This window comes from Lasioglossum baleicum, chromosome 15 (genome assembly GCF_051020765.1).
Source record: "Lasioglossum baleicum chromosome 15, iyLasBale1, whole genome shotgun sequence".
Lineage (NCBI taxonomy): Eukaryota > Metazoa > Arthropoda > Insecta > Hymenoptera > Halictidae > Lasioglossum > Lasioglossum baleicum.
Window position 1 is genome coordinate 3,079,657 of NC_134943.1, and position 27,049 is coordinate 3,106,705.

Sequence of the window (27,049 nt, forward strand, 5' to 3'; positions counted from 1 at the left end):
TGAAAAAAAAATCAAGTCGTTTGGTCCAATTTTAAGAAATTTAAATCGCGGACCACTGTGTACGTCCATTTCTACGAATGTAGGCGCGTGCAATAAATATTATAATTTTTCCACGAAATTAATAGACAGGAAAAAGTTCTGACTCACCTAGCCATGAAGTAAGTCGCAGTAGACAGATGGCTAAACAGATTATCTAATCTCGGTTTTGCACAGAATCGCAGAGTAAACGAAGAAATGGCAGTGAGTGAGTAGAGCGCACTCCGTGAAATCAAGATAGCCGGTTATTATAAGGAGCAGACGAATGACCATTAGGAGTAACGCGTTGCTAAACCGCGTAACGTAACGTAGCGAGCGTGGGCGTCATTCTGAATAATGAAGTCAAAGGCGTATGCGTGCCTGGGAATATCTTTTTACCGCATTAAAACGTTCCGCACGAATGTCGTGTTTTGCCGGGGAACAAATAGGTGGTCTGATACCGTTTATTTGAGAGCGACGTGGTAGGTGGAAAAGTTTGAAAGTGGAATTGAAAGCAAAGCTATGCGGCACGTGAACCACGTTCGCCACTTCCAGGCCGCTTACCGTCGGATTCGTGAGCGGCCGCTTTTTTTAAAATAACAATTCGTTTCCGGTAAATCAGCCGGCGGCGTCGTGCAGTTTCTTTTGCGGCACGAAAAACCGCCGGTGGTCTCGAGCCGATATATAGAGTTATCATACAAAACGGGAGTTATTACATATTTCCTCTATTAACATAAACACAATCCTCATGGCGGCGAAAAGAAACGAGTGAAATGAACGAGCACATTTCGTTTTTCTTTTATCCTGGCGAATCTACCTGCCTTTCCTTCTCGTTTTATCTTGAATAAAAGTGGTACCAGACCCTCTCTCTCTCTCTCCCTCTCTCTGCTCTCCTCTCCTCTCCGCCTCTTCACTCCTATCTCTCTCTCTCCTTTTCTGTCGCAAGCGATTCTTCTCTATCCCGGTCCAAAGCTTTATTTTATTTCCTCCATTGTTTCCACTCCTCGTGGGTACAACCCGCACGTAGTCCTCCTCATTTTCCACTCACACGAGCCGGAGCTTACCAACACGCGTCCAAACGCCTAGAACCGACCTATACATTCATCCTGCGCACACACGTACGGCTCACATTCAGATCCCCTTTTCTCAGTTGGTTCCTGGTCCCTAAACGTTGGTATTATTTTGCTCGGCGGCCCCTTTTGTTTCGGTCCAGCCTATTGAACTGTAGGTGAGATAATACGCCTCACAGACCGTTGCGCTCGACATGTTGCTTCAAAACAAACCCGCATTCTCACTTTCCAATAATCCCCCTGCAGAGTTTTATCCCCCCGAGCATCTTACGTTCTTCGTCGTGCCAAATTCCACTTTTCTTCGGCCGAGCGCATTAAATTCAATCGACACGTACTTTACGCTTCATATGAAATAATCGGAGAAAGGTTCGGCCGCTTCAACAGTTTACCACCCCCGCGCAGTACTAGGTCGAATAAATCGGGGATCGAGCTCAGAGGAAGGAGATGTTCTATCCGCGAAACTGGTTCAGTGCGGCTGAGCAGTCTGTTATTGGTATTTTAGGAATCACCGTGTTCCGTTTCGCACTTTTGTTTTCGCCGAAACCCTTCGATCCGCTTCTTCCTCCCCGATTAATTAATTAATACTTCACTGCGTTACTTTTTTACAGACAAGTATTAGGTGTACAAGTTAATTTTTTTAAAAAATTGAAAAGAAATATTCTACATCAATCGCCAGAAACAGGAACCAGGTAAAAATTTCTACTAGTCTTCAATAGCTGCAATAAACTGTAAACAATACACCGATAGTCTCAAATGCCTCTAACCTTTCCACTCTTTCAGGTGGCACCTGCCCATGTCTGCCACAAATTCGTAAAATCCACGAACCGTAAGTAACACTAAAACTAAAATTAATTTCAACGATATTTTCTTAAAATTTGTAAAGACATCCACAGTTTAGTAACGAGTGAGGCAACGACCGTTGTGGCTGGATTGGATAGCAAGTCAGATGTGCATCTGTTCAAGACCGACCTATCGCGCGCCAAGAGGGTATCAAACGCAGCTGAACCTGCCTGACCTCATTATATTCATTTGTTCCCGACACTTTGGAACACGAGACCCATCTCGCACGCTTGAAACCGATTGTAGAGCCGCGTAGCTCGAGTATCGAGGAGTCAGTTGGAAGAGCAATTTCCGGGTCGAAGTGGCGCCGGTATTAGCAAACCGCGAGCTTATGTATCTCGGAGTAAACTCTGAACTGCAGGGCATCCAGGATAATATTATGCCGTGCTGACATCTTTGGTGTTAGCCGGAGAGTCCGTAACCTAACACCGGAGCTACGGACTAACCCGTGCCTTCCTTTACTTGACTAACCCTTCTCCTATACAGGCAGAGCCAAGCAACGTCGATAGCGAAAGCCCGAGATCCTGCGGTCACCCTTTACAGGAATGGCCAAAGGAGTAGTGAGCCGCTTGCTCTCGCTGGAAAGAAAGAGAGGATGGCAAAGGGAGCAAGGGAGAGAGAATGCCAACGAGAGTAACAGAGAGGGAGAGAGGGAGAGAGAGCCTAACCTTTCCATGGTAGACTAGGGAAGCCGACTGACCGAACACCACGCCTTACCAGCTTCTGCACCCGCGTTACGGGGCTTTCAAATTAAGGCACAATTTCGTTCAAGAAGCCACGATCCGAATTAACGAGACGAGCTGGGATGAACGCACCTCCGAGCCCCGTGCATTTTGGTAAACGGTCCGAACGGGTACACCATCTCCTTTCCGTAGCTGATGAAATGGCAGCAAGCATTACCGATACCTCAGAAATATTGTAGTACGTATTGTAGTACGTAGTACTTTGTTGTATAGATCCTATTGGCGCAAAGCTGGCCCTTTTGTGGTTGTTCAAGAGTTATGTGCTCGTTGAGCAAACTGGGACAACGTGAAGCAATGGAGCTTGTCTTTATCGGTGACGCACGCGGACTTCTTCGAATTCAGCTTGATTTGTAATAAGCAGTGTCCGTTTTTGGAACGGATTCCCGTGCCAAACGCGTTTCCGAAGGCAATGACGTGTTAACTCTTGATCGAGTGACAGGTCCTGAGGATTTGAAATGATCTGGTCTTTGTTGGATCTTTTTGTCGTATTTTGCACGGTTTATACATTTATAATGTCTTTTTACTTAAAGAATAATGTGTTCAAAAGTATCGAACTTCAACACTTACTAAGCGCAAATGCTTCTAACACTGAATCCACTAATGTGTCTGATCAATGCTGACCGTTTCTACTTAGAACACTCGGTAATCACTGATCTCGTTACTGTTTCCATTCCGCGAATTGTACTATCTTATAAATATCAATTAATATGTGACTGCTATAGAAAATACCCTTTCCATTGACAATATTTACATTCATGAAACTAAAAATAATTGTTTATGGCTACCAAACGTGCTCAGTTAATTTCGTGTGTATTTTTCATAATATGTGATCAATTTATTGGCGTTTGGAAAGCGTTCATAGACGAGTATCGCTGCAGAGTTGTTGCAGTCCCAAACAGTATCTCAAAATGCCTCGCGAAGTCTATAAAAATGTTCGCACAGGGAAAATGAGAGCATACGCGAGTTATAAATCCTTAAGCAGATAAATGAAACCAGTTCTAGTTTACTAGCTGACATTAAAATAAGAACATTAAAATGGTTATGACCTGGGAAGAAAATCGGTTGGAACGATCGTTAACATAAATCTCTTTTATTTTTGTATTGTTGAATTATCCAGTATTGTTACGCTCCGGCTTTATGACATACTTTCCGCGTACAATGTGCGGTGTGTAAATTGTCTTCCTCCTTCCCACCTAACTTCTACTTCCTGCTCCTTCATTCTATCTTTTTTTTTAAACACGCAACATTGTACAGCATTGTAGAGTATTACGCGAAAAAAGAAGAATAATATTACCACTAATTTATTAAATATTTAAGAATAAAAAATACGTGTGCAACATATTAAATTTAGGTGCACTCGTTAAATAGGATGAGACTAAAACATGCAGCATATTTTTTTGCAATACTTTTCAGACGCCTTCCAAATAAACAGCAAATAAGAAAATTAATTAACAATATAATGAAATGAAACAACTGCCAACATATTAATTGCACCAGCATCCAAATATATGGAAGATAAATTGTTATTTCGGCTATCGGTCCTACAATTTTTTATTCGGTGAGAGCACGTTCGCCGATCAAGACGATATTAGAAACCATGATAAATGCCTACGGGGGTTCGTGAACGTTATTTCTAAAACATATTACATGACTCCTGCCGTACAACGTATTACTCTTTATATCTTCCATTTCGCGTGACAGGCTCCCCGGAGAAGGATAATTTTTCAGCGGAGCTTTTTTTTAAATAACAGCCACGGTAAAAATTCGACTAGAAAAAATGCGAGGGAACACAGGCGGCGTCCCTATAAGGACTCAGCTGCGATACTACATTTATCATATAAAGGGCTCCAGTGAACTGTAAAATACTGAGCACGCATTCAGCCTCTATTCCCGAGAGATTTCCAGGGAATAGTTTGCCCAAGTTCCCTACCGCCTGTATAAATAATAATGCCCGGGGAAAACGAAAATTCAATGACTTCCCCAGTCCTATCGACGATCGTTAATATCGCTGGCACAAAGAGTCGGAATCAGGCCTGTCTGATGGAAAATCATCGCGCGTATTTTTCCGACGATGTAAAATAAAAAAAAGAGACAGGGAAGATAAAGGAAGAAAAAATATGGTATGCATGAGATCGCAGGGTCCGCGTATTTCTAACCCCATTTTGAGACGCTCGTTGAATTTATCGCTGCAACATAAATACCAGCCGTACTTCGCATACCGCGTGTAAGAGGTCCCTATATGTGTGAAGACATATCGGAGCGTGGCCATTTAAAGATGAAAGATCTCTTGCCAACATTACGCGTGTAATATACTGCGCGACGATGTACGTAGCCTGGCCTTAACGTTATTAAATTTTCGACCGACGTTGCCGCGCAGCGTCCTAAATTTTATATTCATCGAATCATCGTCGCGTTGCTACGTGCACCCGGCTCGCTGTCGAGAACATTGCGCTTACGTCATATTGCATACTCAGTGGTTGAAAGTGAGTCGACACTGTGGCCGACGGTTTTTTCCAATTTGATTTCAATTGACCTTCGCTTACGATCCATCGATTTACGGCTCGTTCTGATTCGCGGTGAATGCTTTATTGTACCTGTGCCTTTTTAAACGAGTAGCATTTATTAGATTTGCAAGTTGAATGCAGTTACATCATGTGGAGTTATTTTTGAAAGAGATTTTATGAAATAATATTCATTAGATTGCCGGTTTCATGTATTTACAACATGTAGAATTTTTATTAAATGATATTCATTGGATTGCGAATGTAATGCGCTTGCATCGTGTAGAATTAAAAAAAATTTAATACATCAAAATATTTCACGAGATTCTTTATTCTTAAATCCTAATAAATTCTTAAAATTGTTGGATAAACGTCTGTTATATATTTGGATACAAATCTTCAATCCATTTGTTGGAGAGTTTACTGTAATTTTTATATTTATATGTGCGTTTGTTGTATTGATTTTATGTGTAAATCTTATATCTGGAATTATATTTCATATTTACTGGTTAAATTGATGACCTAACACCTCATATTAGTATCAAAAAAACAATGTAATACTTAAATCATTATAACGAGAGTACAGCTCAAAGTCTCCCGGTATTACAATAAATCTACATAACACTAACGCATATTGAAAACAGGTTACCCGACCGGTCGATTCATTGAAAATCATTTCCAATCGAAACTACGGACCAGCCATATAAATATCGTCATTTACGATCGTTGCGAGACAACAAGCACTAAAACCTCGAACACAGTACCGTGTCGAAAGCTGTATTTTTCATGCTACCCATATTAACTAATCGTAAACGAACACCGCCATTATATACTGTGTTTATGTGTTAGGAGCGTGAATGGGACACGCTGTGCGGTATAAACGGTATCATTTAATCAATATCAAGTGATCAATGAATTGCATTTTTTATGTCTACCTGCGTTCTGATATGCGTGGCAGCTAGTGGGTGCAGATCTACCGGCATGCGAAACGCTCATGTAGTCAAATCAATTCAAATGCATTGAACTCATTCGGCTGTTTTACACGTTGCAGGCGACACGCAGAGAGGAAAACGTTCGTGTGATTCAGCCCTTATTCGTTTTGAATTGTATCTAGATGGTGATTTATGATCGGAAAGACAGCCAGTCTTCGGGTTAACCCTTTCGCTGTTAGCACCGTCTGCATACAGGGTGACTTGCTTACACGCAATCACTTAGATACGTGCCCCCAGTGTTTCTAATTATTGTTCCGTAGACACTTTTTCTGACTTCTCAACTTTAAATTACAAATGAACCTGTTTAATGTGTTCGGTTTATTTTTAATGACACAAAAATATTTATGGCATAATTTAAATGGTATCGAACGAGGAATATCATAAAAGGACAATTTCTTTTGTCCGGTTATTTTTCCATAGTATTTTCAAGGTCATCGTTATTTTTTTATCGGGAAAAACTTACTTTTTTTATTATAGAGACACCTTGTATAAAGCGACGTTTATAAAAGTTTCATTATCTACTCTTATAGTATTTTTCAGTGCTAAGGATTATTTTAATTTATTCTTTTCATGTTATTTTCAAACTTACTAAAGTTATTGAAAAAGTACATTTTTATTTGACTTCTACGTATCACAGTTGACTTAGAAACTTTTTGTGTCGCAGTCTAATGATTACAGCAATACCAGGATCATTAAAATCCGCGGACAAGTGCGACTAAAAATATTTGCGTTATCTTTTTCCCATTAGGAGAGTGCAGGCAACATTTACGCATTTTCACTCCGGCATTAAACAGCCGCGGCATAATGACGGCGCACACGTACGCGGTGCATTCGATAGTGTGCATAAATATTTATCAAACGTCTACAGGGGCACGTGATGTGTAACAGTCAAAAATTCATCGGCTTCTCGGCTCTCGGCGGTGTCATTTACGCGGCAGATGTAAATTTCAAGCGAGGAGATGGAACGTGCATTCCGTGCGCCGCGATTAAACACGATCCTTCGAGTAGAGAAGGGAAAAATGCCGGGAGCACGAAACTTGTAGGGTAGTTGGGAAAGTTAGTGGCTGAAGTCCCCGGAGGGACGCCCGTTGTATAATATTCGAAACAGAAAACGTAGGGGAAACGGTGGGCTATACTGTGCCGGGTGCAGAGGCTAGCCTGAATACGTCAGCATGCTCCAGCGCGCTCAGACTCGCATCAAAAATGTATGAAATGATATAATTTTCGTTTAATTAAAACTGTAATAACAGTTTTGACTGCATTCCGCCGTGGCTGGCATTAAAATACATGTATACGAGGTGTTGGCGCCGCCACCACTATGCTGCCAACATAGTCAGAGGTTGGGCGGTTGCGGCCTCGCACTTTCCCAAAAATTTGCCAACGGCTACGTCTGCTACCCTCGTGACTATCACCGACTATCCTCAACGTGGCGTTAACAACTTTCAAGGCAAACCCAAAATGAAATTATTTCTCGAAAACTTTCGAATTTGCCAAAGCAACTGTCAAGAAAACTATGGAATTTAACCCAAGAGTGGTATCACGAATTATCACACCAGGACCTTTCTGAAATTGAGCACTGTTAGGTGTATAATTTTAGACTGAAAACCTCAAATCTTCCAAAGAAGTTAATGAGACTTCATATTTGGCCTTGATAACTCTGGCAAAAAGGGTTGACTAAAAATTTGGTATAGTCATCTGAAAACTCTCCTTGCACCGTGTTATACTAGCTAAAAAAGTTTACCCTTTCATAATACTAAAATGATGCGCTCCAGCGTAAATACCGACACGACTGTAAGTGTAAGAGTTAAATGAAGGGCAACATGCTTTAATAACACTTTGTAAGACATTGTTTGCGAATAATTAACTTCTTGCAACCTCAGCAGCGGCATTCGTTCGCAAAGGATTAATGGTGTGTCTATTCTGAACTAACCCCGCGGTAGCTGAAGGATCTTCACTCTGTATTTGTTGTTGAACATAACTCCACACAAACTGCCAAACTCATCCTCTTAGATGATAGAATAGATATATCCTGCGCAACTAGGTGATGAGTTAAGAGAGCTAGTTCGATTTAAATCCAGTGGCTATTTTTGAGAATTCGTCAGATGTAATTGGAGTACAAAGTGATATCACATGGTCCAGCAACTCGGTGTCCCTCAGAGACACTATTCATTTGCTTCGAAGCAGGCAGGCAGCATGATTGTTAAAGGATTCTTCAGTGGGTACGGAAAGTAGCGAGACTTGGTAACCAGATGTCGCGGTTTAAACCATCCGAGCAGCTGCTCCAAACATCCGTCTCGGTACAGAACAACGGGTAGACCCTGGGTAAAAAGTCAGTCGATGGAAAGGTGGAAGAAAAAGAGCGTAGCAGAGAAGGTAAGGGAAGAGAAGAGGAGAGAAAGAGAAACACAGAAGGGCTACGGAGTCCTACCTCGAGACTTCTGCGGCCCTTTGTTCTCGTCGGTGGCGTTGTGTATATATTGTGTACGATATTTTAATTACAGTCGGCGGGTGTGGGATCTCTTTCATCGATTAGTACAGCTGCCAGTTCCTTTCTCGTGTTTTCAAAGAAACCTATCTTCCCGGGCATCCTGTTGTTTCGCCGGAGCACCAAAGGCACCGTGGACCGTGCAAAAATATCCGAATGAGAGTATTACTCTCTTGCCAAGTAATATCGAACGTCTATCTTGAATGCGAATCATCTACCCAGGGAAATAACGTTCGATTACCGGCGGATCCTTTTTGGTTGAACAGAGGGCGGGAGAGCTAGAGCGAGAACAAGAGAGGGAGACAGAGAGAGAGAGAGAGAGAGCGACGTGGGCGGCAAGCACGTTCAATGAGATTCAGGGTTACAGACAGAACTTTGAGCAGCTCCCGTGTTCGAAGGCTACGGCTCGCCGGGACGGGGCGGCCGGGAAAGGCGACGAGAATGGAAAATAAACGTAGCTATGATGCCCCGAGTTTGAAACAATTAACATAACAAAGCGAAGGGTGCCGTGGGGCGGTCGGAAAAACAGGATACGCCGCAGCCAAGCGTCGACGAGCGAAGCGGCCGCGTTTCTCCTGAGATTTTGGCACTGTTTCTACCGGTACCGGCTACGCTGCTGGCCTATTCCAACTTGCGGTATTTGAAAACATTTCCCCCCGAACCGGCGCAAACGAATCTGACAGCAACGGCTGAAAGATTGCGCGGCGTGAAACTTTTCTCTATTATCAGCCACTTCTTACGCCGAAACGACACTCGTGATAAATATTGCCGGACATTTGCATATTCATCTCTCTCGAAACTGAGAAAATTGCGGTCAAGGATTCCTGGAGAGCGACCTAGAATGTGTTGTACAGCAACGGAGATTATTTCGTTTATTTAATGTCGCGTCGGTGTTTTAGTTGTTAATAGGATTTCATGTATTTGTGACGAACTTATTTTTGTTAGACTTTTCATTCAGGCTATTTGATGGTTTTACTCCTGTACTTTTGTGTGTGATTAACTACATAAACGTAAAGGAAATAACTTAGAATAATGTAAAAAACATAGAGGTAATGTAATTTACACAATATTCCGTCGAAACATAAAGATTGCATTATAATACTATATAACATATAAAAATCTAGAATAATGTGTCGAATATTCTTCGGACGAAATTTTTCATCCTAGCTCTATGAACAGTTCAATTCTTTGAAATTTAAAAATATTACAAGATTCAGATGAACAATAATTAATCTAATAATAGAAGTTCACTGCAAAAGATCGTGAGGCAGATGTCACGCCAACGCAACGTTGGATCTTAATGGGTTAATGGAACACATTTCGCAAAATTTCGTAAAAGAAAGTGCATGCAGTCGCAGTGTCATAAAACCTTTCTAACAATCACAGTGTTCCGAGAGAAATCGAAGATCTTTATACTTTTCGCGACGGCGGCGTGCGATGCAATCTGTTTGTCTCGTTATATATGCATGACGTCGGATCAAGCAAGAGAAAATTTTCCAGTCCGTACGTTTCAAAGTACGACAATTCAAAGCGTCTCCAATGTCTCTTGCCGTTTTCCAGCGTCGTCGACACAGCACGGCTTATTTGATTAAGGTGCATTGCAGGCGCCATGCATATAATCGTATAAATTGCTTTTGATGTGAGAGAGCGTGAGCTCTCGCAGTTCTGTCTGCGTGGTTGAAAGTTTCGCACCCTTCTTTCCCCCTTTTTGCATTTTCCATCGCCTCTGCCTCTCCTTTCTCCTTCTTCCTCATCCTCCTCCTCGAAACATCTCCGTGATATGCAATTTCGTCACGCGAAAAACAAAATATAATTTCTGCCGGGCGGAGTTTTCCCATTGAACCGGTAAATACAATATGAAAGGATATATACGAGTAAAAGAGAAACGCGACTCTGCGATCTGAATTATATTTCCACGAACTATTGGGAGAGAACGAGAGAGAGAGAGAGAGAGAGAGAGAGAGAGAGAGAGAGAGAGAGAGAGAGAGAGAGAGCGAGAAAGCGATAGGTAACTTTCAATATCCGAGTTCACAGCGTACCTGATTTACAGGATATTTTAATTGAGAAGGTTGTTACGTGCGCTCCCATAAAACGCTGCTTAACAGGCGCAATAAAAATAATTACAACTCTTGAAAGTGATAACCGCCTCGGTTATACACCGATTTTCAGAGAAAACGTCGTCTCGTTAAATTTACTATTTTGATAACAACGGCTAATCTGCTCGCTTTTTAAATCAAGGTTGCCAGTGAAATAAAGCACCGGCCGAAGTCCGACGTAAATTAGTTGCTGCACGTGACTGCGATAAATATTTAACTTCCCTCATTGGTACTAAAATATACCGGGGGTTTGTGTAAAAGTAAAAAGTTGGTAAGCTCGCTAACGATCTATGTGTGCAAGCGCGCCCACGATAAACCGTATGATTTGTGATTTCCTTCCAGAACGAAACGTATCGTTCGAAAAGCAGAGAACTCGCCGAGTCTGGTGAAACGAATCGTGTTTACGAAATAATATTCAAGTCTTTCCGCGTGACATCGTTTTGTTTCACTTTCGTTCGAATAAGCCGCCATTGTCGAGCATGCACAAAGCCTGCCGACACCGTATCAATAGAGTCGGTTTGCAAAAAGTAGGGATCCAGGGAAAATAATAACGCGGACGACTTTCTCGAACGACACGTCACGTCTGGTTATACACCGATCATATCTACTTGTTGTAATAACGCACCCTGCTAAGTAGAACGAGGCGTTACGTTCAGACGTCGCTGTTCCGGTAACACAATTCAGAAGGGAGTTCTCTCGGAGGACTTTCACCGTATTAACCCAATATCAGCCATATGCTTTAGAATCAGGTCAACAACCTTCTTGCTCCTTACTTCGCCTTGCGTCGATCCAAACACTTTGATTACACGCTCACGCTGAGGTAACAGGCCACCTTGACTATCAGAAATTTACTATGGGAATTCTTTTAAGGATAATTGATAAGTGAAAAATGCCGATTTTTGCAGTGATATTGACTCCATTTTTTCAGAAGAATATATTAAGAAATGGCACAGTTATTTGCTATTTTTGATGCGGTCTTCTATTGGTACTTTGACGGATGGCTGACATTGCTGACAAAAATTGAAACAATATTTTTTATTCTCAAAGTAGAATTTTTCGGAAATTCAATCACTCGTGAAAAGAGAAAATCAACTTTAATCATTTAGATCAAAAAATGAGATATCAAAAAAATGTTAGTTTTTGTTTGAGTTACTAGATATAAATCTAAAATTTTGATTTCGATTAAATGAACTAAACTAATTTTACGGATTCAGACAGATCCTTTTGTGCTCAAGAACATTTACACTGGAGAAAATGAAAGAAATTGATTTTTAAAAATTTCAAAACGAGAAAGAAGAATAAACGGCGTCTATTGAATCACTCCACGGTTACGTATTTAACTTTCCTGCCGTTTAATGGACACGTTTCCCAACGAATGGCACTGTAAATAAGAACAATCCTTCCAGTAACTTTCGAATCAGAGGAAGAGAGAACCTGCCTCCCGGAAAAGCAGTTAAATTGCCGTTTCCTTGGCCATTCTTTCGATCGTACCGATTGATAAACATTTCTTCGATATCGTTCACGTCCATTAGTATTTCAACGAAGAATCATGGGGAAAACTAGTGTATCCTGCGATATTGAAAACCGTAGGTATAAAGTGTCAATACGCTCGCCGGCAAGCCATTGTTGGCCACGATTTATGTTTACGGGAATTACTGGAGGTTGCCGGAGTGCTATGTACACAGCAATTGCAAGAGAATCTGTTCTTGTAATGTCCAAGTCTCTCTCATAGAGGTGGAGATACTATACCGACTATCAATGTGAGCATTGAAATATAGATATACTGGTTTCAATATGATGACTGCGCCAGCGAAACAATGCGTAGATTTTCTAGAAGAATTGTGATGAGACAGGTGTGAAAGGTAATTTTGTATTACGATTGATCTGTGGATCTTTTTTATGCATTTGTGGCAGAAGCGAGTTGGTGAAATGTAAACGAATAAAAACATAATTATTTTGAGCCTATTAATATTATTAAGAGAAGGAATTTTATGTATATATCTCCTATTTCTAGTAATTGACACAGAAGATTTCTATTTTGCATTAAAACTATCTTTTCATCATTTTAATAAACGATTTAAAAAATATGTACTAATATCTTTCTTTAAATTAATTTTGCAATTTTTCATCATAGTTTTCATAGTTTTAGTGTGCTAGATTGTTTCTCAAAAAGTCCCAAAAACAATTTAATTCGTAGTTCACACATGAGTGGACACACAAAAACTAATTAATAATTTTCTCTTAATTCCTATGTGTCACTGAATTTCCAATTCCAAATAAAGAATTCAAAAGGCAGATGTCTAGTTAAAATTACAACATTTCATTCAGGTTAATTTTGCGTGCATTTTATTGCAAAATAGCCACGATTCAAGTTTGCTATGAACCAAACTGCACCGTCAACGGAACAGGCGTTCTAACAATGCTTGAACATGTACCGCCTAATTTAACCAGTTTTCAAATGTCTATATAGCGACAAAATTGATTCAGTATCCCGAGTGAAACTCGTTCCCCTAAGCCCTGAAATAACACGAAGCACCTTTATTACAGAATTATCATAGAAACTTCGACACGGTATATACACGGAGCCATTTAAAACGTTTTTCACGCAAGCCGGCGCCTCGCGATTACGTATGTATGAAATTGTAATAATTCCGAACGAACTCTGAAATTTCCGACCCCACCAAAGACACGGCTAGTATAACATTTTCGCCTGGTAAAAAAGTAGTGCTCGTACCGGTATCACTGCTGGTACCACACAGTATGCATATTAAAATATGCGCGGGACAAAGAACGGAACTTTAAAAATTCCACGTATAAAAGGTATCAATAACGGAATTATAAATATGTAGATGATCCCTACCCTGGGTCACGGAGAAGACTCGTAGGCGCCGAGCGAGTTGTTTGCCGAGGACTAGACGACGAATCGCCAAAATCTGTTCACATACCCACAGTCTCTGGTATCCTTCCGTTAAACGCACACACCCGTCTCGTCTTACACATGCACACGCACATACTCGCACGTACACGTTTTCCGAAGCGTGTTAAAGCGTCCAACGGCTCGCGCGTGTGTGTATGTGTAACCAGCGTCTGGCTGAAGGCGATATCGTTTACGATAATGCATGTGCCTAGTGCAGATCTCTCGGTCGAACGATCGTCCCCTTCGGCCTGTTTCCCCTATCGTCGACTCGTTACCTTCGACTTAGCACGTTCACACGCGATATGATGCTTCGACAGGCACCACTCCGCCGGAACGACAATCTTCGTCGATCGATTTCCAAACGAGAAAAAATCGAATGAAAGAAAATCGAACGCAAACGACACGCGGTTTCGAACCTTCTGCGCCTGTGTTTCCTGTGCGCTCTCGGTGCTTCAATAATATGGGAGTGTGCAGAATGTGTAGATCCTCGAAACGAACAAATAGAGATCGGAAAGTTCTGTAGCATTTCATAAGGTTACCCCTACAGGGACGACACCCAATTCTCGGTTTCCTTCCGTACGACTGAATGCTTGCAGAGTTACAACTGTTACTGTTGTGAATGCTGACGATTTAGACTTTCTGATATCTCTTCAGAAATATCAGGTTGTTGTATCTGAAATGTTCGACTTATTCACAGTGACATTAAACGCATACAACCTTTTTTCTAAAGGAACTTATTGGTCAAAGTAAACGCCATTGTAATCAACGTATTCTTGATAGTACTACTAACAATTGATTTTTTTCGAAATTCATCAAAGTAAGTCAGTGTAATCAACGTATTCTTGATTGTACTACTAACAATTGATTTTTTTCGAAATTCATCAAAGTAAGCCATTGTAATCAACGTATTATTGATAGTATTATTAAAAATTGAATTTTTTCGTAATTCATCAATCTCCAATATGGTGGTTGAATGATTTGAATCCACAATGAAGTTACAATTGATTCATTGTGAATGCCATGAATTAATTTGTGCGCATTTGTAATTCCACGTGTTCCATTTGTAACTGCATATGCCTTATTCAAGATCAGCGGGAAAACTGAAGCAAGATGCGCAGAACTTGGAAAAGAATTGCCGAACAGAAGCAATATCCTGTTAATGCAACTGTAAAACATTCCAGCACGCTTGCGATAGTTTCCAAGCAAGACATGCATCGGTAATTGTACTTTGAGAACTTGAAAACTTCAGACGCGTTTATCTTGGCATTATACTTCCCCTTTATCTCGCGCTGATGACGAAAATATGGGGCTTTCGATCAACTTGGACAAACTGCAAAAAAATAGATTCTTTCTAAATACCAATATTGAGAGAAACCTTCGACTTTTCAAATTCTAGAAAATAAGCAATCTGCATCTGGTGGAATAACTTTAAAAACGTTTTTTTTCGTTAGTTAATAGAGCACACAGACATACATGGAGTGTTACGCAAATGATTAAATGAACCTCACCAAAACATTCACTATCTATGAATCAATTGACGCAGATAAAGATTTTCCCTAATTTTCGTTTCCGGAGGGTCAAGAAAAAGATTTATCTCTTCAGGTTGAACGTCTCGAAAACGAGGCATCAACTTACGAAAGAGACAGACAAGTCCGGCATTTGCGTGGAGGCTGTTTTCGTCCGATCCCATAATTTCCGAGAGCTGCGTGTATCTCGCTAGTATTTTCTTATTTCGGGTTATTTTCCGCTTTTGCGCTCGATACTATCCGGCACGTAGGAGAAAATTGCCGGTCCGCAGAAAAAAGAAATTGTTGCGAGCTGTTCGGCTCGCTTTGTTCGGTATATCGCAACCAGGTTCGACGAGTCGGAGGGGTTGAGGCGCCGGAGACTCGCCGAGGGAATGAAACCTGATTTAGGACTGCGGTCCAGAAATCTCCCGGGGGACCGTCCGAGCTGACCGCCGTGCATTGGCTTCGCTTTCCAGTGTCCCTCCCGAATGCGATCCTCACCCTGCATCCCTCCAGGCCGATTCCTCCTTGTCCCACGTCCCGACGTCCTCGTGTTCATGGACGCCAACAAGTGCGACTCTTTACCAACATCGCGCTCGAAATGCGCCCGGAATACTAAGGAACCCCCGAGGCGTTATACGAGAATACGTTAAAACAGAACAAAGGAGCCGTGTAAATAAATCGTGGACTATCGGGACAACGGGAAATAGAATATTTTCGCAGTACGTCACCACCGGTGCGGCGATATCGAATCTGTCCGCAAACGCGCGCGCTCGAGGAACATCCGGAAAATTAAATATCGAAGCGCAGCTGCGAGACTCTTGCTACCCAATCGATTTCGAGAAATATTTCTGTAGGACCGTATCCACCGGGGCCACTTTCCGCGCGTATTTTCTTTTCCCCGACCTCGTAACACCGGGGGAAAATGCGGAAAAGAAATTTTTATTTCAAGCATGGAAATTTCAGGATACGTCGCACCATCGCGTCGCATCGCGGAACCGAGCGCGCGCTAGAGAGAGAGAGATCTTTTCGACATCCGACGCGCAGATAAGGAGTATTGTTCGACTGGTATAATATCGGATCCCCCTGTATTCGCATATCGAGCGTATCCTCGCAGAACCCGGAGCGTCCGGAGGGGGATCGTCTAGGGGAAAAGTTTTAGACAAGGGTTAAGGAAAAGAAAGGAATAAAGAGCCGAGGTAGGAAAACGCTCCTGGCACAGCCTGGCGTGTAGGTTACTACGTGCCTGCTCGTCGCGGCATCCCGTGACCGTGGTCTGGCTTAAGGATTCGGGTCAGGCTGTAACCTGCTCGATTGCAAATACAGGGAGGAAATACTCTTGGAAGCGCTGCCAAAACCAAAACTCAAGTGGCACCGGGACCACCCAACCGACCACCACCAAGACGCAAAAATTTAATCGTCTTTCGCCACGATTCATTTCAGTCCTTTTTACCGGCCACCGTCATTCCCCGGCGAACAATCTGCTCCGCCATGCGATTGAAATACATCCGTTCGACAGGACTTCACAGAGGAAATATATCCGATAGTTATCCGGGTGATTAGACTGCGAATCTTCTGCATTTGAGGGTTAGCATGTAGAACAATTTTATGATATTGTTATATTTAACCTTTGTGTAGCTAACCGGGTTACTCGGGTACCCATTTACTGCATTTCTTTCAACAACTTGTTAATACTCCTCAAAAATATTACAAAATTTCTTTGAATGTGTCCAATCTTTTCTCGCCAATATATTCATTTATAGTCTTAAAATAAGAATGTGTGCAAATATGTTAAATACAAGAAGTTTTAAATAATCTATACATTTTGGTTGGCAACATAAACTGCGGATTTTATGAATAAATGCTTCGTACGTAAATCGTAAGAAACAGGCGCCGAATTAAAATTGTTTTGCTTTCTTCAATAATTATTATAAAAATCCAAGATAAAAACGTAAAACCCGCAGTTTAATCATATTATTCCACACTTATTTAATCCTTATGTCAATAGCTACGTACCTATTCTTAGTTTATTCATTCATAGTTTATTTTATCTAATAACCAATAAAATCGAACATTAGGGAGACTATCCCACAAATAAAATATAAAATCAGATTTCATAGAAGAGAATGAACTCACGATTACAATCGGTGACGCAAATTATCAATGAATACTATCCTGACATTCTTAAAAATGAGGTCTGTCAGGGAAATTGAATTATATCATGTTTGTAAATATCGGCAGCTTATTCAGGATGAAATTTTAACTAATAAAAAATCAATTTTCATAGAAGAGAATGAACTCACATGATTACAATCGGTGACACAAATTATCATTGAATACTATCCCGACTTTCTTAAAAATGAGGTCTGTCAGGAAAATTGCATTATATCATGTTTGTAAATATCGGCAGCTTATTCAGGATGAAATTTTAACTAATAAAAAATCAATTTTCATAGAAGAGAATGAACTCACATGATTACAATTGGTGACACAAATTATCATTGAATACTATCCCGACTTTCTTAAAAATGAGGTCTGTCAGGAAAATTGCATTATATCATATTTGTAAATATCGACAGCTTGCTCAGGATGACATGGTCCGTTAATACCAGAGGAGATACGAAATTTCAGACGCGGTTGCAAGGTAAGTGCTCAGGATGTTAAATGTATTTTTAGAGAATCCATTATTGCACGACATCATAATATCACGAGGAGCATCCGCGACCAGTGTGTCACGTGCTTACGATATTCGTTCGGCAAACTACCTTCCCGACTTTCACGAGATGTGTTTGTAGAAAAACGATAGATACACGCGACGTCATGGATAAATAGCACGCCCTTTGTCACCGGATATGAATCCTATTGAGCACACTTGGAATATGCTCGGTAGAGGCAATGGTGGTGCAAGAATGCACCCTCGAAGCGGCGAAAGCTCGCAGCTCTAGTCACTGAAGAATGGCTCGACATACCACAAGAACTTCTTTGCCATCTTTTTGGAAAGCGCGCGTTGTCGTCTTATTGCGAAGGGAGAAGATAGAAAATCCGAACAAATTGACGAATACTAAAATCGCCCCGAAATCCACCGTAAAAATTACGTCAATTCTATACATCGCGTTCCTGCATCGATTTATATCCTTGACAACGGCCAGATTTTTCAAGATTCTTTTAACATCCAGCTACCTCCTAGGAAGTCATTGACTCGACAGAAATGTATTACTAACGATGATTCTCTGCGAATCGAGATGTTCAAACGATTGGAAGTGTTAAAAAATGTAAGCAATGCAACTTTCTACACTGGCATGAAATATAAAATATAATTCTATAAACATCATAGTGTAACGCGATCAAAATACTGCTGAGAAAATTGTATACATCTTTTGGTCTATATTTTGGCGTAGATGTGTTACTTTATCGGACAGCTGCTTATGTACACTTCGTTATATTTGCGAAACATCGACATCGAGAAACACGTCGAGAGTACATCGGACTTTAATAAAAGTTTTGTTGAAAATGCTAGGGTTATGTGCAATGTGTATGTACTACGATGACCGTATATGCTGTGTATGATACGTTTCATATTTGCAACCATTTATATGCACTTTGTTATCTATGCAAAGCCTCGGCAGCACGAAATGCAGTGACAGTTCATCGAACCACGTAAAAGTTTTATTAAAAATGATCGGCCATATGTTCGGAACTTTCCGAAAGTTGTAAAACATCGTCGATATCTATGTACCCTTTATGTTTACAGTCATATCCCTTATCGTCTAGTCTAAAAGCACAAGTAGTTTGAGTCAGAAAAACGATGACAGTTTATCGAAGCTCTTACAGGTTTTGTTCGAAATGTCAAGCTACGTGTTCGAAACTTTCTCAAACCCATAATACATCACTGATATCGATGTACTCTCTTTATGTTTAAGGCCGTTATGCATTAACAACCAGCACCGTCATTTACCTAACTAGCAATATCAGTCAGAAAATCGTCACTTGGCTTCACAGGGCTTTAATCCAATATACTAGGGTACATATTCAAAGTATGCTGGGCAACATGAGCCAGCGTTTAGGTGAAATTTCTTCTAGGCAAATCGTGTACCTGGTTGATAAGCGTAGAGGTCCGCGGCGCGCGGCCACACGATCGCCGAGCGCTCCACGCTGCTTGGTTTGCTCCGCGTACTTGCGGATCTCGGAAATCCTACGAAGTATCACTAGCCACGAGACGGTACACGCCTCCTGTTCTACCTCAGCCGGGCTTCTCAGTTCACGATTCTTCTTCGTCTTCTCCAACAGTGTCCGGAGCGCAACGACAATGCACCGTCATCCCTTTCCACCTATCCGCGACATGTAACTGACACACGCGCGTCACGACTCCGAAAACAGAAGGACGGAAGAAAGTATCGTCTTCCTCTACAGTGACTCCGATTGAAATTTCACTCACTGGGAACCACTTCACCGATTACGGCCGACCGTGACGCCGGTGTATAACATTGATAAAAATTCAACAGGACGAACCTCGAGGTTCGAGCAGATCGCCTTTAACTCGCTCCGACGTGAGAAACATCCGTGAGTAACGCGAAAGCGCCGCCGGTAGACGACGACCACGTGAGCTAGGAACGATCGGATACGTATCCACGTGCCGTCAATCTCGCCGAGGAGACGAGTAGCACACTGACGAAACGATGCAAAGTTGTGGAACCTTGTTCCGAAAGAAGACCGGTCTCCGTGTAACACTGCGGAACAAACTCGTAAACGACGACGACGACGGGGGTTACGCGCGGCACCGGTGATGGATCTATCTGCCTCCCGAGAGGGCGATATCTTGCATCGCAAGTACACGTAGTCAGTACTCGCGACACCGAGGGGATGGCACGTGTATGGATCAAACACGAACAAACAACAACAACAACAATATAACAGCACTAAATCACCCACACGCGGTCCGTTCCAGGATCCTTTTTCCGCTAGCTGCGCATCAAACGCTCCTTATGCCAGGTGTCAGCCCTCTCGAAGACGCTGGTACCACCGGTGAGAGCGTTGACCGCGTGGCTACCGACTGTGGTCCCAGTCGACGTTGTCGTATTCATCAAGGAACGGATCCGTCACCCTGATCGGTCAAGGTAACGAGTCCCCAGGCTGGTACGGTCACGGCACAGGAAAGCCTTGTCTCGTAAACGCGTCAAACAGAACCGGATACCGTTTCCGCGACACACGCACACACAGACACACACACTCGAGAGAGAGAGAGAAAGAGAGAGAGAGAGAGAATTCACTTGATGGACCCTCGTGTGTTTGCTCGTGACTTCCGATGCCTTCGACGATCTCTGCCTAGACGGACAACAAGACACACTCTCGAACCCGATAGTCGCAAATGTGCAATGAGCCTTCGGGAATCGCGCCGGATAAACAGTGCTCCGTCTGTCCAGCTGGATACTACGGATCGAGGGAACTCGTTCACTCTGTAACGACTGTGCCTTCTTTGCCAAAACGTGGAGATGGTGTACACTGCGGTCGCTCTCCGCACACTGAGGGTAGCTGACGTCACGAGCCCACCACGCGGAGGTGGTCTCGCGAGCGAGCGTTTCGCGCCGGCGCCCGCGGCGCTGCAATCCCTATAGACACACGACCAGTATACCGCTCTGTGCCGGTATACTGCCGGTCGGCTATATATTCCATCCGCCTACGTTGACGGTTCGACTCGTCTGCCTACGTCCGACGGAGAACGAGCCCCACCGTCGACAGAGAAACTAACGCCTAATAAGGTTTTACGTTACGCGACCTTGCCTGCCACTTCAACCCTACGTCCCCGGAAACCTAACAAGAAGTTCCCGATTTTTAGAGAATTCATCGAGACACACAATAATGTGCGCTTTAATCCGCACGATTTCGAACAACGAAATAAAATTCTCGCGGAAGGAGATAGCGTTTTTTCGTCTTGTGTGGTCTACGTCAAATCGACTAATGTCATTGCTGATGACATTAGGTCGACACGAGTTATATCTCGATGAACATATTTATTTTTTTCAGGTAGTTTAGCATGTTCCGTATCTGGGCTTGGACAATTAGGGTTGTGCCTGGTTTTATCGGCGGAGAAACTAACGCCTAATAAGGTGTTACGTTGCGAGACCTTGACCGCCCCTTCCGCCCCTCAACACCAAGAACGAAACGTTTGTAATTTTTCACAGAATTTATCGAAATAGTACTTGTTTTAATTTTCAGAATTTTCTACTTCTTCCTTTGTGTTTTACAACGCAACGAATGCAAGACGTTGAGTCTAGATGGTGTGATTTTATTTACAAAAATAAGCAAACCAAACAAGTCGCATTCAATTGACGCTTCGTTTTCGAGAAAATCGAATTTGTAAATTCTGTAGTTACGCGTCTGGTTATGACCTACCAATTCTACTTCGAACTTTCGATCTCATTTTTGTTTAACAACGAAACATTGCCTACGAACAGGGTAAAAGTTTTACGAGCTTGATGTATGCCATTTGTTTATGGCAAGGCCTTTAGTGGTCCATGTTACTTTCGGTCGTCAGACGTCTTGGAAAGTGTACGTTCTTTTTACAGAATGACGTACTAATACAAAATTTGTTGTGAAATTCGAGAAAAGAGAACTGAAGTGGTTGGTATGATAAAATAAGCATATGGAGAGAGTGCTATGGAGCTAGGAATCATTTACGAATGGGTGGGAACGTTTCAAGAAGGAAGAGAAAGAACGGAAGTTGAATTTTGTTGATGTAAGTTTATGAACTTTTAAAATAGAATACTAAATGTGTAAATGAAATAATAATATTCCAATAATCTATTATTTTAATGGTTATTTCTAGAAAATACGCGAAAATTGTTTCAATTTGTTAATACATGCAATATTTCGACAGTCTCGTTTCATTTTTCTATAAAATTCATTTTTCTTAAAATGATCACACATATTTGTATATTATTCTAAAATTATTGAAGTATTACAATCTCTCTATTGAATCTCGTAGAAGTCGAAATTAAACGTTGACCAATTTCCAACGGAAACTATTTCCCATCGTATTTGCTGCCATTCAATTTAAACTACCGATAAGAAAACGTTATCGTACGTAAATCAACTGACGACGTGCAGAAATGGACGACTCGCGATCGATTACGTTTTTCGTGCGACTGCTATCATTCCTCCTTACTTTTTTATACATCCCTACTAAACCTCGAATACTTGATAGAGATCGGACCAGGATTTCTCCCGTGGTGGTAGCCATGATTCTTAAGGTGATTTCTCACAGACAGAAAACCACGAGCGAGGGACTTCAAAGAGAAAACTCGCAAGTTCCTACGGATCGTCGCGCTACGAACAGAAACTTTCAACGTAAGTTGGTAGCCTAAGGCCTCTTTCGCACTGTCGTTTTCTCAACGTAAAGAAATCGCTTCAACAACAATGATCTCGGACCGTTCACATTATATTTTGTTGCCTAAACCCGCAAAAACATTTATTCAAGTTTTTCTTTGAAAAGCCACTTTTTACTTCATCATACATATTTGTATAATGTCCGAGACGTTTCTATATGTTGCCAAACAATTAATTCTATTTGCATCGTATTTGTATTATATCTACCAAAGAATTAATTTTACTTTAAAGAGAAAAATTCAATGCTACCAGTAAATTTCTTTTTAGGAAGTAGAAATTATTTTAATTAAATTATTTCAGGAAATACTGTTGGCAAATATTATGTATTAAAAGAACTCACTCATTTCAAACAGAAAGAAATGTATACTTTTAAATGAGCATTAAAATCAACAGATAATGAAATGATTATTAATACCAATTACATATTTTACAGGTTACATTCAAATGTAAGCTAACACTTGTCTAAAATTACTCTAGTCTTTAAGAATGCTGATGTAACAGTGCGCTGTAGAGTAATGAACTTGTGGGATAAGCCAAACTATGAGGAAGAGGCTACGAGCGTCTAATTGTTAGACAAAATACGCACCGACCTCGGAGTAGAATAACAGAATAACACACTCCTGTGAACACTAAATTTGAACATCAGAGTAAACATGGTAACTAATGAACAAACTTATACGTCGATTAACTTATAGACGTCTATACATTTCTAAACCTACCGAGCACAGATATAACTGTAGCTTAGCAAAAGTGAGACAATTGGATTTATTTATATCTTGTACGGATTCCATAACAATGTAAGCATGAATAATGAAAGTTCCATTATTTCTGAAGGAATCGTCTTTATAATTTCGATAATTGTCAAATAAAAAATTGGTCATTCGACAGTAGTGGGTCTAGTGTTAATCAGCGGGTTAGGTTCGAAACAGAAGAAACCAATTAATCGAAATATCCCGCTAGTCAGGGCCGAAGCACTTAGCTAAATCGCGTATCAATTAACGCGGCGATTGATTCGACGGTGGAGGAAAAATTGACTGGAGGAAGAGAAACCGCCAAGCAAAAGACACAATGAACGGGATACAGACAGTATGGTCGGTGAGGGGAAAGAAAAAAGATACACACAGAAAGGAGGAGAGAGTGAGAGAGCGAGGGAGAGAGAGAGAGAGAGAACGGCCGCCCGTCAATCTCTTTCTGGTCCCATCTCCCTCGTTCTCCCATCCCCGGTCTTTCTCTTTTGCTCTTGGTCGTTGGTGGTGTTGGGCGGGCTGATGGTAGGAGGTGGATGGAAATCAATAGCCCTGAATAATGAACCCCAAGGCAGCACCCTCACTCCGCTCTCCACGGTCTGGAGCAATCTCTCATGCATCCTCTCATTCCAAACTGAGAGAGAAAGCAATTCTCTCTTCGCCATCCAGGGCCTACCGATCCCTTCTCCTTCTCAACACCCGAAAGGAGGTGTTTGTGTCCTCTCCTAGTCCCCAACTTTGCTACGAGACCCCCTCGAACCCAATTCGGATAACCGACGGAAGAGGAGGAGAAGCAGGAGGACACGGAAAATGATTACCCTCCTCCCCTTTCTTCTTCACCTCCTCTCCTCTTCTCTTTCCCGTGCCTCCCCCCGCGCGCGACGGATCGATGGTCGTCGAGCACCTTAGTTCGTGATTCTTCTGGATTCGGATCAATACCTACTTTAGCATTGCAATAAAATGGTCAGACAGCGCGTTATGATAGCCCACTCTCTTATCGAGTACCCGGCCCGGGGAAGCAATTCCGCGACCGCTAAATTTATTTGCGACTTCGCTCGAACGTAAAACCGTGTACATTACGTGGACCCCGAGAAGAAGACCGGGAATATAATAATAACCGGGTCCCCGCCCGGGGGAATACGACGTCCGCAGGATCGAGGGATAACATTCGATTTCAAGATAAAGAGTAGACCCGGAAGACGACGCGTGGGAAAATGGGGGTTAACACGAAATTAACATAATTATCGCAGCCTGCGTGTACGTGAGAGGAGAGAGACAGAGGAAGCGCGAGACTCTGAGAAATTGAACCTCCGATGTCTTCATCTGTGAGAGCCTCGATACGACGACTAGAATAAATAGACCCGTCAATTTACATAGTCGTTAACGGGCATAGCTGGCAAGCCCTTATCGGCTCTGTGGCTTCTGAACTTCCTGACCTAGCCAACGCGTTCTACGTTATTCCTACACTCCGCCGTCTCTACACCTCAACATCTTCAAGGTCCTTCTCTCTATGTAACCCCGCCTCGGACCCTTATCCAACAGGAGACGCTTATTTAAAGATCGATCACGGGACGAGCTGCAGCAATTTCTTGGATACTTTAACCAATTGAAAGTAACTGGAGAGCTACGAACGTTTGGCCTGGATGCAAACTCTTATAATTTACCACTCCCCTCACCACACTATATTGCTTCTACAGCTTGTAGCCGGAACGATGCATCTGTAACGACTGGCCCGGAGATATAGTTAAACGTATTTACAATTTAAATACAGCCGAGGCTGCCGCTAAGTGTTTTCCCTCCGCGCTCGAACAAAAGATTTATTACTAAATATATTCAATATTCGGCTTACAATGCACTCTGTTGCCTTCCACCGCGCGGAATTGTACCGTTAAATGCATACGAGGTGCACTCGTTGCGGTATTTAAGTTGACGCACTTCTGTTTCCCGACCTGACAATGCTGTTCCGTCGCTTCTGTGTACTCTGACATTTCTTACAGTGTGCAATGCTTCAGCATAGGGCATTAATCCTCGCAAGGCGGATGCCTTTGTTTTTGTTTTGCAATTTTTATGTTACATAAAAATCTGCAGGTGTCAATTTAGATAGTTGTCAACTGAGATAGTAGTCAATTTAGATGGGTGTCAATTCAGCCAGGTGTCAATTTAGATAAGGGTCAATTCAGAAAGATGTCAATTCAGGAAGGAGTCAATTCAGACAGGTGTCAATTCAGAGATGTGTCAATTTAGATAGGTGCCACCTGAGATAGTGATAAATTTAGATGGGTGTCAATTCAGACAGGTGTCAATTTAGATAAGGGTCAATTCAGAAACATATCAAATCAGACTAGTGTCAATTCAGACAGGTGTCCATTTAAACAGGTGTCAACTTAAATACCGACATGAGAGTACGTGAGGTGCAGTTTTCTCTACCTGTTTGTATCCTTTACTCGATACCCATTTTCGTTTGAGTCACTGTATGTTTCTGCTCGAATATTACAAAGGGAATTGGCGTTCGTTTTAAGCGAGCAAGCCTGCACGGCGCACTGACTAGAGAATGTTTTCCGTAGCAATCAAACGGATGATCGTGCTGGTTGTCTTCTTTCCACGGAGCCAAGAGCGCCTAAGGCGGATCGACGGAGCAACCCCTCGTGAAGGCGGGCGCTGGTAACGACTATGCAAATTTCATTTGACCCAGCTCAATTCTTCACACACGAAAGATTAAGACATTAGACCACCGAGAGGAGGAGAAGAGCATGCTCTAAACTAGAGAGTGAATATATCGCCAAGGTGGAGAAGGACGAAGAACCCACCCAGCAGCGGAGCTTTCGCCATGATGTTCCGAACACTGGCGTACTTCCGCCGTCTGGATTATCTTCATGTCCTCGGCTATGCATCGCCTTCGCATGTAAACCTAAAACGTTGAAGCTCTTAAATTTTACATGGGAACTTCGGCGGAGCTCGTTATTACGATAGCGGCATGGTTTGATAACTGCAACAATCTCTCATGCCTGTCGTCCTCGTGAATCTTTAGCTTTGGATAAGAAAACGATTTGGTTAAATATTCTTGTTTAGTTAGAACTCCTTAGCCCTTTCCACGGTTCAATTTTTGTTATGAAGATTTTGAACAGCATCTACTAAACATGATTATTTTTTTCTTTCCTCTTTGTTCTTTTTTGTTCCGCCAATACTTTGTGTGCCAATTTAACAGCCTCCATTCTAATAACCATCGAACAGTATTTTTTTCTACGACAATTTTACTAAGAAAATATTATAATCGTAATTGCACTAGAATTGATAGACTGCTCGACACACATCCTACATTTCCCACAACGTCAGCCTCTAGAAATTATAACATACGTTGAAAAAGATGTTCCATATAGACACTCTTAGCCCAGTTCTTCGAATACACTAATTAGACACACGTACACCGTGAAAACCCTCTCGTGCGGTAAAATAAATTCACACAAACATGCATAAGGAATTATTCAACAAATTATATTATTTAAGAAATAGCTAAAAACTTGGATAGATATATTCTCGTTATTTTTATAAACCAACAGAAAATCGTTACTTTCACGTAAAGCCAGTGTCAAAGTTGCCTTGCTCCGTGTCAAGTTCCTTTACAACCAAGCCTCGCCCGTCCGTGATAAAAATGCCGGTGGTTACAACTACACGTAGCAAAGGGCATAGGTTTCCCCGAGCGCAGACGTATTCTGTCCTCGGCGTCAACGAGATCTTATTTAAGGAGGAAGTAAT

General features: G+C 41.9%; 1 protein-coding gene across 5 annotated transcripts in view; it reads right to left on the reverse strand.

Moving 5' to 3' along the window:
• The window catches only part of Bru3 (CUGBP Elav-like family member bruno 3), an 887,603-nt gene that overhangs the window by 851,815 nt on the left and 8,739 nt on the right, over positions 1-27,049 (reverse strand). For 3 of the 5 annotated variants that reach the window (XM_076439414.1, XM_076439397.1, XM_076439420.1), the window contains exon 1: positions 19,261-20,704. The exons of 1 other annotated variant lie outside the window; for it this stretch is intronic. The gene's annotated coding sequence lies outside the window, so the exon portion shown is untranslated. Of the gene's footprint in view, positions 1-19,260; positions 20,705-27,049 lie in introns of those variants that run through there. One more of the 5 variants, XM_076439409.1, reaches the window with a different exon arrangement.